This window comes from Notolepis coatsorum (genome assembly GCF_963971535.1).
Source record: "Notolepis coatsorum genome assembly, chromosome: 6".
NCBI lineage: Eukaryota > Metazoa > Chordata > Actinopteri > Aulopiformes > Paralepididae > Notolepis > Notolepis coatsorum.
Genome location: NC_140170.1, coordinates 145,904,389 through 145,917,715, shown reverse-complemented (window position 1 = coordinate 145,917,715; position 13,327 = coordinate 145,904,389). Strand labels below are relative to the sequence as shown.

The 13,327-nt window shown below is 43.8% G+C and overlaps 1 long non-coding RNA gene across 1 annotated transcript in view; it reads left to right on the top strand.

Annotated features, from left to right (window-relative positions):
- Nucleotides 1-13,327, top strand: part of LOC311230990 — a 109,337-nt gene that overhangs the window by 73,731 nt on the left and 22,279 nt on the right. Inside the window, exon 3 of the long non-coding RNA XR_014619845.1 lies at nt 11,499-11,539. This is a non-coding gene — a long non-coding RNA (uncharacterized lncRNA). The remainder of the gene's footprint in view (nt 1-11,498; nt 11,540-13,327) is intronic.

Here is a 13,327-nt window from a genome sequence, read left to right as displayed (position 1 = left end):
GCGCATGCGCATGGAGGCGGGGGCCGCTGGTGTACAGCTGAGAGCTCCAGCATAGCTATGTCCGCGAGCTAGGCGCAAGCCAGTGTAAAACACAGTTTTCAATCAATCAATCAATCAATAATAACATTAACGAGACTCTCGTGTCTATTCTGCTAACGCTACCTCTCATTGCTTTAACGTTACCTAGGCTCTCTCGTGTCTATCTGCTAAAGTTAACGTTAGCATTAGCATTAGGCTAAAAAGCTGTAACGGCACCAGTCTCGCGTCTATCTGCTAACGTTAGCATTAGCTTATAACCGGTTTAAAATGGATGGTGATTACCTCACGTTGTGTCTATTCTACTAGCATTAACCATTAGTTACTAGTACAAACAATCAATAGCGAGTTATATTGATCACGCTATTTAGCCATGCTAAAATGCTAGCACAACATTAGCACCTAACCTAACAACAAGCTTAACAAGTCAGCGATCTTTTTGTGAGACTAAACTCTCCGCTCGGTGGCAAATTGTGTTGATGTCGGTTTTGTTTCATCAATAAATGAGGCAGAATACACAGTGACTGTATCCTTTTTTGTTTATTGCACTTGTTCCTGCTGCAAATGAAATCCTATGCGAGACATTAAAGATGGCGGCTTTCTGTTTTTGTGGAGAGCCTCCAACGAGTGACGCGTCTTCTCTTCTGACCAATCAGTGGTCTGCAGTGTTTCACGTGACTTTTCTGGTACCACAACATGCCTTTCGCGTTGCTCTGATTGGCCAGCGATCGGCCAGCCCTCTACGCTCGTTTTCCCCCTACGCCGGTAACGCGTGCATGCGCATTATCGCTGGCCAATCAGAGAAACGCGGAAGGGCATGTTGGTTGCCGAAAGTATTCACGCAGCCGGACATGCAGAGCACTGCTCGCAGTCAGAGGAGATAGTGAGGATGCATTTGCCTTCCACTTTACTTGATATCACTCCGGAATCACGTTTCAACCAAGTCACTAACGTAACGTTGCTGTCATGAGTCTGCGCTATGGTAGCCTACAAGTGATCAAATAAATAAAACGTCCAACTCTCGCGCAACGACTCGGCAAACAGTTGCGCGCGGGCCGCATTAACACTAAACTTTGATGTCAAGTAGGGGGCCGCAAAATATCATCCAGCGGGCCGCAATTGGCCCGCGAGTTTGAGACCCCTGATTTACAGGATGTAGTAAAGTCCACTGTATTAAAGTTCATAACCATAGACATAGAACACACACTCACACATAACGTACATCCCCACACACGCACAAACAAACACACACACACACACACACACACACACACACACACACACACACACACACACACACACACACACACACACACACACATATACAGAGAGGGGGTAGAGATAGAGAGAAACACAGAGAGGGAGATATGGGGAGAGAGGCTACAGACACACACACACACACACACACGCACACACACATATACAGAGAGGGGGTAGAGATAGAGAGAGAGAAACACAGAGAGGGAGATGGGGAGAGGCTACACACACACACACACACACACACACACACACACACACACACACACACACACACACACACACACACACACACACACACACACACACACACACACACACACACACACACACACACACACACACACACACACACACACACACACACACACACACACACACACACACACACACACACACACACACACACACACACACACACACACACACACACACACACACACACACACACACACACAACACCACACAGTTCTCCAGGTGGGAGAACATGCGAGTAACAGAGAGAGGGGAGGGAGCGAGAGAGACACACACACACAGAGGGAGAGAAGGGGTGGAGGATCAAACGACGCATTACTCAGTCACTCTCGCTTTGCTTTTGTATCATGAGCAGCTGAACCAACTCCTATGGACACACCGTTAACAGTTAGATATTATCCCTGTTATTATCAATGAGACAACCAACATATCTGGTCTGCTACTAAATCATTCAATATAATTTCCTAGTTTGGATTATATAAAACCTATAGAACCTTATTGAAATGTATGTACAGTATCCAATAATAGACTATAGGTATTCTGTATTGTATTACCCATATAGTATTTAATCCTAAAGTAGTGTTCAGTCACTACTTCTGTCTCTTCTCCTCTCTTGTGTTGTTGTCATGGTTACTGGGGGGGACGTGTCCCCCATGGGGGAGTGGCTGAGCAGTGGTCATCATCCTCCTCAGGGGCTGATGGACAGCTGCTGTATGTGGATGATGTAGTGCATCACCTGCTGGACGTGGGTGAGAATGATTCCTGCTGAGCAGAGCAGGGTAGGAGGGTAGGAGGGTAGGAGGGTGGGGGGGGTGGGGTGGCTTGGCTCCAAGAGCTGCGTTTTCCAGGCTGCCACTAAACTAAGAACCCACTACAAAATCCTGCTTGCCTGTTCTACTGGAGTCAGATTATATACTGTGATATATCCGTGCCATCTTATGTATCTGTTGCATAGCTTATGTCTTTATGATGCAAATAAGCATTTCATTGTTTTAAAACTGCTCTTGATACTGCTTTGTTCAAAACTGTGTTGATATGACAAACAGACATATGGCAATACATGTTTGTATGGCAAACAGACATAACGACGAATACGTTTGAACTTGAACATTTGCACTTGAACTTATGTTCAATTATTTGCTTTAGTTCAACTCATATGTCAAGTCATTTATAGTGACTGATGTATTCTTGACATTAAGCCTATTTTATATGATATTATATTCACAATTAAAAACGAGTTAAGGCATCTGTTCTTTATCAAACGTGTCACACTGCAGTTATATATGGTAATGAGGTAGTATTGTACTGTCGCAACACAGTCCCACGAGAAGGAAGGATGAAAGAGAAAAGGTCTGTAACTGTTCTAGTGGGACTGGCGTACTTGACTCCAGTGGGTATGGAACGTGTAGAAAGATGAAAGGTTGTACACCCCCCCCCCCCCCCCCCCCTCTCCCCGAAGCCGGGACAGACGCAAGGCAGACTGGAGTGACAGGTCAGCCCTGTCTCTGACATCACTATCCACTGTGGAGAGATGTAAGCACTGGCGTTAACATGAGCAATGTAGCCTGAATAGTGTACGTTACTTATAGTTCATGAAAAATGGCAGAGATGTTGTTGCTTGCTTTGGGGGGGGCCATGATGCTATATTAAAATGCCTTTAGATTTGAGGGGTGATTTAAAAGATGATAGTGATTTGGTTAACCTAAGACCGTCAGGTGTTCCCAAGCCTAGGGGCGCTGACTGCAAGAGCCCCGGTCATTATAGAAGAGTCCTGCCGGGTAATCTCAGGCTACATTCTGACTCACAAGAGATTAAGGGATCAGTAGAATCTTGAAATCAATTCTAAAACAAACTGGCAACTGGCAGTGAAGAGAGAGGCTGCAATAGGTTTATAAATCTTGCCGCTGCACTTTGCACTAGCTGCAGACGGGCAGGAATAAAGAGAGTTACAGTCGTCTGAAACAAGATGACGTGAAAGAGCGCAGATGACCTTGTCATGGTCCGCAAATAATTAGAAATATCTATTTTCCTTTATTTCAGAGATGTTCTTCAGAGGAAACAATACCCTCTTTAACGGCCCTCTGACTCAATTAAGACAATCATTGTCTTCACGGCTTTACTGGATTTGGTTGAAGTCGTTTTGCCACATTTTGTCGGTCAGAGAAAGACCTCCGTCCTCTCAGAAGCTGGCAGGCCGGCTGTGTCTCGCCGCAGCAGAGTGGCCTTATCTGTGTCGAGGTCTGTACTTTAATGGGCTTTATTGATCTAAACAACATCAGGGGTTGCGGTGATGTTATTAAGGCAGAGATAACTTCTGTGTAATTCCACACGGACAATATATTAGCCTTTTATTGGTCTAAATAACTTTGCCTTTTAGACAGTAATGCACCAGTAAGTCACGGCGGCTCTTCATGTCGGCAGGATCTTAATAAAGCATTTCCCCTGGACATCCTGCTGAGGAGAGAGTGAAAAACGACAGGTTAAAAGGCATGCTGGGAAGTTTCCATGCCATCACCGTAAATTATCTCTTTTGAATACATAAATAAAGCCCGAACGGAGCTGCGAAGGGGTGGGGGTTGGTGCCATGGACACATTGTCCATTTCACACATGGAGGTGCTTCTGGGAGTGAGGCTCTGGGTTCCTGAAACAGACACAGTGGAACCGCCATGTACGCTGCAGCATCTGAATTCTGAATACTCTTTTATTAGAATGAATTATAACTGGAATCAGGGCTTTTAACTATTAGACTGTGTGCAGTCCTGACATAGAAATAGATTTGGAGATAATTAGTGTTTGGAGGCTGTTGGATATTGTGGATATTGTTAGTATTTTTGTTATTGATTAGATGGTTCAACGGCTGATTGCAAACTTTCCTAACGGACAGTAGCAATATTTCTTTCCTTTCAAGGGCAGCACATAGTATCTAATATTTATTATGAAATAACGATCCCATTCATCTGGAAGCATATTTTCAGGGGAGGGGGGGGCCATTTATAATTTGCAGCTATTTAAAGCCCCGGTTTTGGTAATGAATTATTTTGTCATCTCGGCTGTGATGAGATTCATCTTTAATAACTGTAACAATTATTTTATTAAAAAGAGAAGCTATGCATTATGGCTATCTTGCCAAGGTCTCAGGCTGGAAGGAATTCTCATTAAGAGCATTATATTACCCCGTACTGCTTTCGTTTGGGTGTCCCGCTGAAATTACATTAGGTGTCAACAATGCTTGTGTTAGAAGTAAGCAGTCATATTTACAGAGGCTGTGCTTTTTCATTCACCGCCTGACACTGGAAGATGTATTGAAGGAGATATGAATGCCCTGTATCTGATTAAGTCACTTTAATAGGAAAACTCTGATAAAGTGTTGACTTTTTAATATAAAGGGAGCAATTGAGTTTTCTGCCTTGAGCCTCAGCAATAAATCTAATTTCAAGTGGAAGTTTGGGACTGTTTGGGATTGTTTTGCGGCATTTTCACTTTGACAAAGAAAGAAGTGCTTCCTCCGTCACTGCTGATATTTAAATTCACTCCAAATTATGAGCGCTAGGTTGGTTGTTTGATGATTGATTCAACGGTGTCTGTTCATCTACTTCCTGTGTTTTCTGATGGCTAGCCTGGTGTGTGTAGCCTTGTGTTCTCTTAATGGTTTCAGGCCCAGGGTTGCTGCTAATGACATGGTTGTAATTGTTTGTCAGCGTGGTAATGTGTGATTTCCTATCTCCATGTGAAGTTGGACATTTGATGAAGGAGGGATCTTGTCAGAAAGACAAAGTGCTGTGATTTGTCACCACCAGCCAAATGAGCTTCTCTCTCTAGCCATCCACTCAGTATTCAATGGCAACGTCATATTCATAGACAGATTCCCTTCCCAGGCTTGTCGTTATGCTATGAATTCCATAGTCCTTATGGTATGAATTCCATAGTCCTTATGGTATGATTTCCAACATAGTCCTTATGGTATGATTTCCATAGTCCTTGATTTCTATAAGCTGGTGTCTTTTTTTAAAGACAAGAAACCTAGAATGTTAACTGCTTTCTTTTTGTGGCTACCGATGAAAGACAGATGAAGGGCTATTTGACTGAAACTGGACTCTTCAGTATATTTGTCAATGTGTATGTTCAATTGATAAGATTGTATTGTTGAATACTTTATTTGATTGTCGCACGATTTATTTTGGCCAGCTACAAGAATCACAGTAATCGGGAAATATGCTATTTTCTTTGGGTTATCATTGCTTCAGAAGATGGATAGATCTACCAGCAGCTAAGCTTGGTATTTGTCATTCGAAAACAAGATTATGAGCATATATCCATGACATTCCCCAAAACCTTTTTGGACGTGTATCATTTTCCATAACACTTCCAGGCCTGGAAAAGCACACGTTTCAAATTCCTCCACTTTTACAGGTTTTCAGTGGCCTAAGGAGCCGGGGTTATTGTGAGCTGATGAAAGAACACGTCAACGAATACAGAGATGAGCATTTGTGAGGTTTTTGCCTCTGCAGATGGTGAAATAGTTAAAAGAAATTGTAATTTAAGGAAGTGATGACTCGTAGTGATAACTAAGAATAAAGGATTACCTAACTCAGTGATTTCACTTCTGTCTTTCTTTAAAATACAGTTAACAGATCCCTTCAAGAATAGTGTCCAAATGTTAGTGAACCGAGGGTTTCATGTTAGTAGTAAGACATGGTGTCACAACAACATACTCAACTCATTGTGAAACTGTTTTCTTTTTTTATACAAATCCTACCACCCTGTCTCAGCCAGGCAACGGACTCGTCACTTTATGGAAACAGTGCTTTATTTTGCGTCATGGAATTTGATTAACAAAAATGTAGGGATCCTGGGGCGCCCTCGTGGCGCATACCATAGTGCCTCGCGCACCTACGCGACCGACCCGGGTGCGTCTATATTTTCTACAACGGAGTTTGGCGATTTGCGAATCTGATTGGCCACTGACGTTTCTGGTCATGTGACATGTGCGCCCAATAGCGTGACGAGCTGTGTCTTTGCCCATTTCCGCGTCGAACAGCCTGCAAAGCACCTGGCGTTCTATCGCCTAACCCTAACCCTAACCCTAACCTTAACCAACTTCGAAAGAGTGCCTAAGCTTAACCGTCGGAATCAGGGCACGCGTTCTATCGCCATGCTCTAAGACAAACTCTAACCTTAACCGACTTCGAACGAGCGCCTAAGCCTAACCAGTGTAGAAACTTGCGGTCCCACGATTGGGCGTACGTGTCACATGACCAGAAATGACACTGGCCAATCAGATTTGCAAATCGCCGAACTCCGTTGTAGAAAAATAACAGGTGACCCGCCTTCGATCCCAGCTCCCGTCGTCATTTGTCGCATGTCTTCCCCACCTCTCCTCCCGTTCGCCCTCTCCTCTGTCGGTCCTGCGTGACCAATAAAGCTGTAAAAATGCTAAAAAAAAAAAAAAATCATAAAAAATTTAGGGATCCACTGATACTGATAGTATCACCAGATTGGTCTGATACCAGGCTACAATCGGTATTGGAAGAATTTCCCCAATAATAAAATCCAGTACCAAAAACAACCATGCCAGACATCAAAGCAAAGTGACTTGATTTTCAGATTTTTTTTACACAGAAGTATGTTAAGTCACATTCTGTTCATATTCACAGAAGTAGAGTACATTGAACTTTTATTATTTCTCAATAATTATTGTCCAATGTTAGCAAAATTATGGTCCTGTTCTGTAAAAACAAAGCATTCATCTTTGAGATGACCCTTGCGATTGACACAAATTCCTGCGATCATAAATACATAACTAAATACAGAGTTACTCTTTGTACTTCACAGTATCCCAGTGGTATCTTTGCAGTTTGTAGCTCTTTAGGAATAAACCACTTCTCTCTCTTGTTTGTTTCCAACATGCTCCATATTGTGTGATGTTGGTGGTAGTGGGAGTGGGGGAGGGGAGAGGAGAGGGTGGGGGCGGGGGGCAGATTCCTCCGTAGTTATCAATCTAATGAGCCAAACAAGCCAAACAAAAGAGAGGTGTTGTGAACGGGTCTCCAGGGGTAACTACTTATTGTCACAATTGCCCTTCTGTCTTCCATATCGATTCATGTCTTCATTGGTTATTCTCAGCCCTCTTTCGCACACACGGTGTAATCAACTAAATGTAGCCTCCCCTTTCTTATTATTACCTGGGTGCTTAACACAGATTTTTCTCCCCCCCTTCAAGGACAAATGGTCCAGTAGCAGGCGGATCCCGTGTGAAAGTCCCCCAGCTTCTCGCCGCGCAGCAGATCTCTTTTCAGCACCAGCTGTTCTCACAGATACACCGGGCCGCGCAGAAATTCTCTTAATATAATTCTCGGGGCTCAGGAGAATAGCGCAAAACAAGCGTGCCAAGCGAGGAAGGCGTTGAATTTTTCATCAGCGGGCCTCAACTCGCTGAGTTAGTGGGCAGTGCTCTCATTCATGAGCAGATGTTCAGCGCAGTTACTCTCTGCAGTTAATGTGAACTTACTGGCCTCTCTGCCATCGGCTGCAAGGACGTTGGCAGCGACCTGGCATCTGAGAATTACTCCCGGTAAAAGGCGCAGGTCTGGAAAGCAAAGTCCTGGCCCTTTTTTTAGCCACTTCCCAACCCAGGGGCTGGAGCCTGGACAAGGGAAGGGCCTGACAGCCCATCCGTCTTCAGGCCGACAGTGATGAAACGCTCGCCACTGTTTGCTCGGGGAATATAGCGGTGAAATTCCTGCAGACAATTTCCACAAGTTTATCATTAATTTCTTATGACGCTAAACATGAAACCACACCACTTGGCAGGAGGATGCTGCACATGAACGATAAGTGCAGGACGAGGTACAAGGCCCGGTTGTTGCCGCTGCCGCTGCTGCTGTCGTAGCAGTTTAAGGAGCGATGGTTGTTTCAGTACCCTTGAAAGAGGAAATTCATAGAAGCCAGGCACCTGTGAGGCGGGGGGGTGGACTGGTTGGTCCAGGGCTGAGACCAGCTGGTGCTGTGGTCACCGTGGTGGTCTGGATCCTCTCCTGCTGCCTGGCGGTTCAGGCCTCCGCATGCCAACGCGGCTCAAACCGGGGTTTGATGTGGCTCTGTAGGTCTGTAATACTTTCCTACTAACTCGAGTGAAAACGCATTTTGAAATTGAATGACGCAGAGGCCTGTGTAACCGATCGCAGTGTTTAGTAGGTAACATTCCACAGCATTCCGCTGGGTTTGATGTGGCCAAAATGCAGTTTGTCCGTAATACTTTCCAACGCTAACTAAGTGAAAAGGCTCTCTGAAGTCGCATGATGCGGAGGCGTATTAAACTGACCGTAGTGTTTTAGTAGGTAGCGCTCCATCCGCCCTGGGAGAGAGTGTGAAAGTCACGACAGTAAAGTCATGGATATGGGACTTTTTTAACAGCAGGAATGACAAGCGCTTGTTTCCTCTCTGCACATGCCTCGTTTCTCACTCTAATTGGTCGTTTTCAGGTTAGCTTTACCAGAGCAAAAAAAACTAATTAGTGTTTCTAAATTCAGCACAAAAAAATAAAAAAAAGTCAGCCGGCTTGATTGTTCTGGTTTCCCCCGCCGTGTTGGGCCTCTTAACAATAAAATAAGACTCTAATCATTTTCAAACTGCTCGTATTTTTAAACCCAGGGCTGAATGTCACTCCCGGTCTCTTGGCATTTTGTTTGGCAGGATCAGGGAACAGCGGTTGCCCTCTCGCTGGCGCTCTCTCTCTTTGTGATTCGTGGGAAGTTTGGCCCTCGGGGGGCCGGTGGAAAAGAAAAACAATGTGTTGTGTTTTAGGTGGGGTTTGTTTCTGCTTTGATTGGGAATGTCCTGCTGACAGCGAGCGAGCCCGGTGAGTTTACAGTAGCTCTGACATTGGCGTTACCTTTATTCAGAGCGGCTCCAGCTGCAGCAAGCCCTCAGGAAGCCCCGCGCAGGGCCCACACGGGCGTCTGGGCGGCCCGCGGAGGGAGAGAGCAGAGCCCTGTTTGAGTTGGCAGACTCTCCCCCCCTCTATGGGACCTTTTGCTGCCTCTGCAGAAAGGCCAGCGGCGGCACGGGCGTCGATTCCAGGGGCAGGATGGGCTTTTTTCCTCCTCTCGTCTCCCCCACCTCGCCTCCCTCGCAGGAAACACATTTAGCCGTTTCTTCCCTCTGTGTCTGAAAGGGGAGGGAAGGAGCATAGGGGGGGGGGGGGGGGGGGCTGAGTGTCAGAGCTGGAGGGTCCCGTGTTGAGGTGTGGTGCTTGTTTGACACGGTCGTGGCTCCATGCTCCCGAATTAGCTATTTCAGAACGCTGCACTCTTAAAAGAGACCTGTTGAAATAACACAGGATGTGGCGTCCCTCACTACTAAACGCACACAGATGTGTTATATAGAAGAAGAAGAAGAAGAAGAAGAAGAAGAAGAAGAAGAAGAAGAAGAAGAAGAAGAAGAAGAAGAAGAAGAAGAAGAAGAAGAAGAAGAAGAAGAAGAAGGGGGATAAATAAGACGCTACCTAGCTTATAATCGCGTCGCTATCAAAGCGTGCCGTGTAGTTCTTCAACGCGTCACGTGCGTTAAGGGAACGACGCATCCTGTGTTCATTTGTGTCCACGAAGCTCTCAACACGTCACATGCGTGTTAGTTAAGGGAACGATGTGTCCTGTGTTCTTTTGTGTCCATGGCACTCTCAACATGTCACGTGCGTGTTTAGTTAAGGGAACGATGCGTCCTGTGTTATTTTGTGAAGCTCGCCCCGCCGGGACTTTTTTTTACATCGAATTAAAGAAAAAAGTTTATAGGTCATTTTAACAGCGTGCTGTAAAACTCACACTATTTTTATTTTCCCATCCACACCGGAGGGATTTGTGTCAGCAGGCCAGTAATTAAGAAGCTCTTGATCTTGGGTTATGGAGGAACAGTGTTTAAATGCAATTAGAGCAATGACTCAAATCAATTAGAACTCAATTACAGTTTTCTGAATGTGCCATTATTTGTTTGATCAGGGGAATTCTCGTTTGGGATGCTGAATGTGTATCGAAAGATGTTCGAAACAAGAGGAAAATAAGCTCTCCAGAACCTACTTAACAGCTGGCTTATTAATGAAGAATGGTTTGAAAGTGACCTCCATCCCCTCCCTTCCTGTTCACACTTTCTCCTTAGAGGCACACGTGCACATGCGCACACACACACACACAAACACACACACACATACACAAACACACACACATACACACATGCACACACAAACACACAAATACACACACTCACTCTCTCTCTCACACACACACACACACACACACACACACACACACACACACACACACACACACACACACACACACACACACACACACACACACACACACACACACACACACACACACGCACACTTATCAGATTGCATCATAGTGGACTCCGTTAGTAAATAGTATTTCACAATAACAAGGTGGTGGCAGAAAGATTTAACCGAAGATTTTTCTTTCTATTCGCCAATTTAGTGTTTCAAGAAATGTAATAGAATAGCGTCTTTTGAGTTGAGCGCATGTACAGTAAATGCCATCATATCTCCTTTACAATAACTCGGAAAAGCTCTTATCCTTCCAATATTAGCCGGGATACTTGAGGCATGTAAACACTGTATCCCCTTCACTGTTGGATCTGAGTTCTGTTTCCATGGTAATACTTGCAATATTCCAGTTACTTGTGTGTATACTGCTGGGATATTGGCGATCAGGATTTGAATATATGCATATAAACACCCTAATCCTATTTTAGACCCTAACTGGAATATGATCTGAATGAATAGTATCCATAATATTGATATGCATATAGCACATTGTTTTCCTAATTGTTTTCCTAATTGTTTTCCTTCTTCTCCTCCTTCTCCTCCTCTTCCTCCCCCTTCACCCCTCCCTCTCTCTCTCTCATGACCACCTGCCGTTCCTGCTTCGCCCAGCAGGGAGACTCCAGTGGTGACATCCTGTGGGGCCAGAGGTCAAAGTAAGTGGCAGTTGTCATTCACATCAACAGACAGTAGTACAGGCCAGTTAGCAATGCATGGATACTACCTATTCACATGGTTGGGACGGTTGCTTTTAAAATGTATCCCATTACAAGTTACTGATTACCTTCTTACAATTGTAATTAGTAACACAATCACTTGGAATACTCGCAACACAAATGTGATGTAACCTGACTGCATTGAATTACTTTAGGATTACTCTGCGACTTTAATGTACAGGATCTGAGGATACAACGGACAGTTTATTCTAATCTAAAGGGTGTTGTTTGAATAGTGTTGTATACAATGTAGTAGTAGTAGTAGTAGTGGTGACATTTGTGTCCTTAATCTTTCAGAATATACCAGTAATCTTAACCAGCCAATGGCATGGAAAAAAACTATACAAGCCATACACCATAAAATATGCATACACCTGCTGTTAATCTCAAAGCTATCAAGGTCCAGCCAAAGCAGATATCCTCTCATGACATAGAACAAGTCCAACAAATAAAAGTAGCCCTCCTAAATGTCAGATCACCGAACAATAATTTTTTTTTAGTAAATTATCTGATTAAAGAAAATAACTTAGACTGCATCTGCTTAGACATGGCTCAATAATGACACAGCTACATCAATAATGATAGAGACCTGCCCACCAGACTATAGTTTTCATCAAATACCCAGAACACACAGAAGAGCAGGAGGGGTCGCAGCCATTTTCTCCTCAAAGCTCTTGTTTAAAATCACAGAACTAGGTGAGTTCATATCGATGGAATATCTCGCTATTGAACTCAAAACCGATTCAACTATAATCGTCACAATATACCGACCGCCTAGACACTCACCAATATGTATACAAGAGTTCTCTGAACTGATTGCACTATGTGTTACCAGATACGATAAGGTGATCCTAAATGGAGACTTGAAAATACATTAGACTTAGTCATAACAACAACTGGGCTAACCATAAAAAAAATCTCAATAACTGAATTACCTCTCTCTGACCATCACTGTATATTCTTTGATGCTCAAATAACCCTTACTAAAACGAAAAAATAAATCATAGTTCAAAAGAGGCTCCTAAACGATAAGGCTGAATCAAAGTTCATTAATCTTATCAGACTACATGAACCACACAATGATGACAGCTTTCTAAATTAAATGGTAGAAAATCTCAATGATGCACTGTCATCTGTATTAAATTCTGTCGCCCCACTAAAAACTAAAAAGAAGAAAACCAGAGCATCCCCCTGGTTGAACTATAATGCTGTCAACAAAGAAAAAAGGAAATGTCGTGCAGCTGAGAGAAAATGGAGAAAAACAAAAAGCACTATCTACTGTGATATATACAAAGATGCTTTAACTGCCTATAATAAAACCGTCCGCTTAGCAAGGAAAGACTACTTCTCTAAAATCATTACAGAAAAGGGGACAATTGAAGGGAGAATTGGCGAGGCGAAATTGGGATGGGAGAAAAATAGAAAAATAAGGAGAAAAAGTGGATAAAAAAAAAGAAACCGCTGGAAACTCCAGACTCCTTTTTTCCACTATTAATCTACTACTCAACACTGCCCCTACACCTCCTCAGTCATCAACGGTTAAGTGTGAAGAACTTGCACTATTCTTTAACAACAAAATAACCTTGATCAGGGCCAGCATTACTCATGATGGAAATAAAGCTGATTACGGCAAACCGCACAATGTAACCATGAGAAGATTCACATGCATCACATTAGATGAACTCTGCAAAACTGTCTCAGAGTGTAACTCCTCTACCTCAGACATTG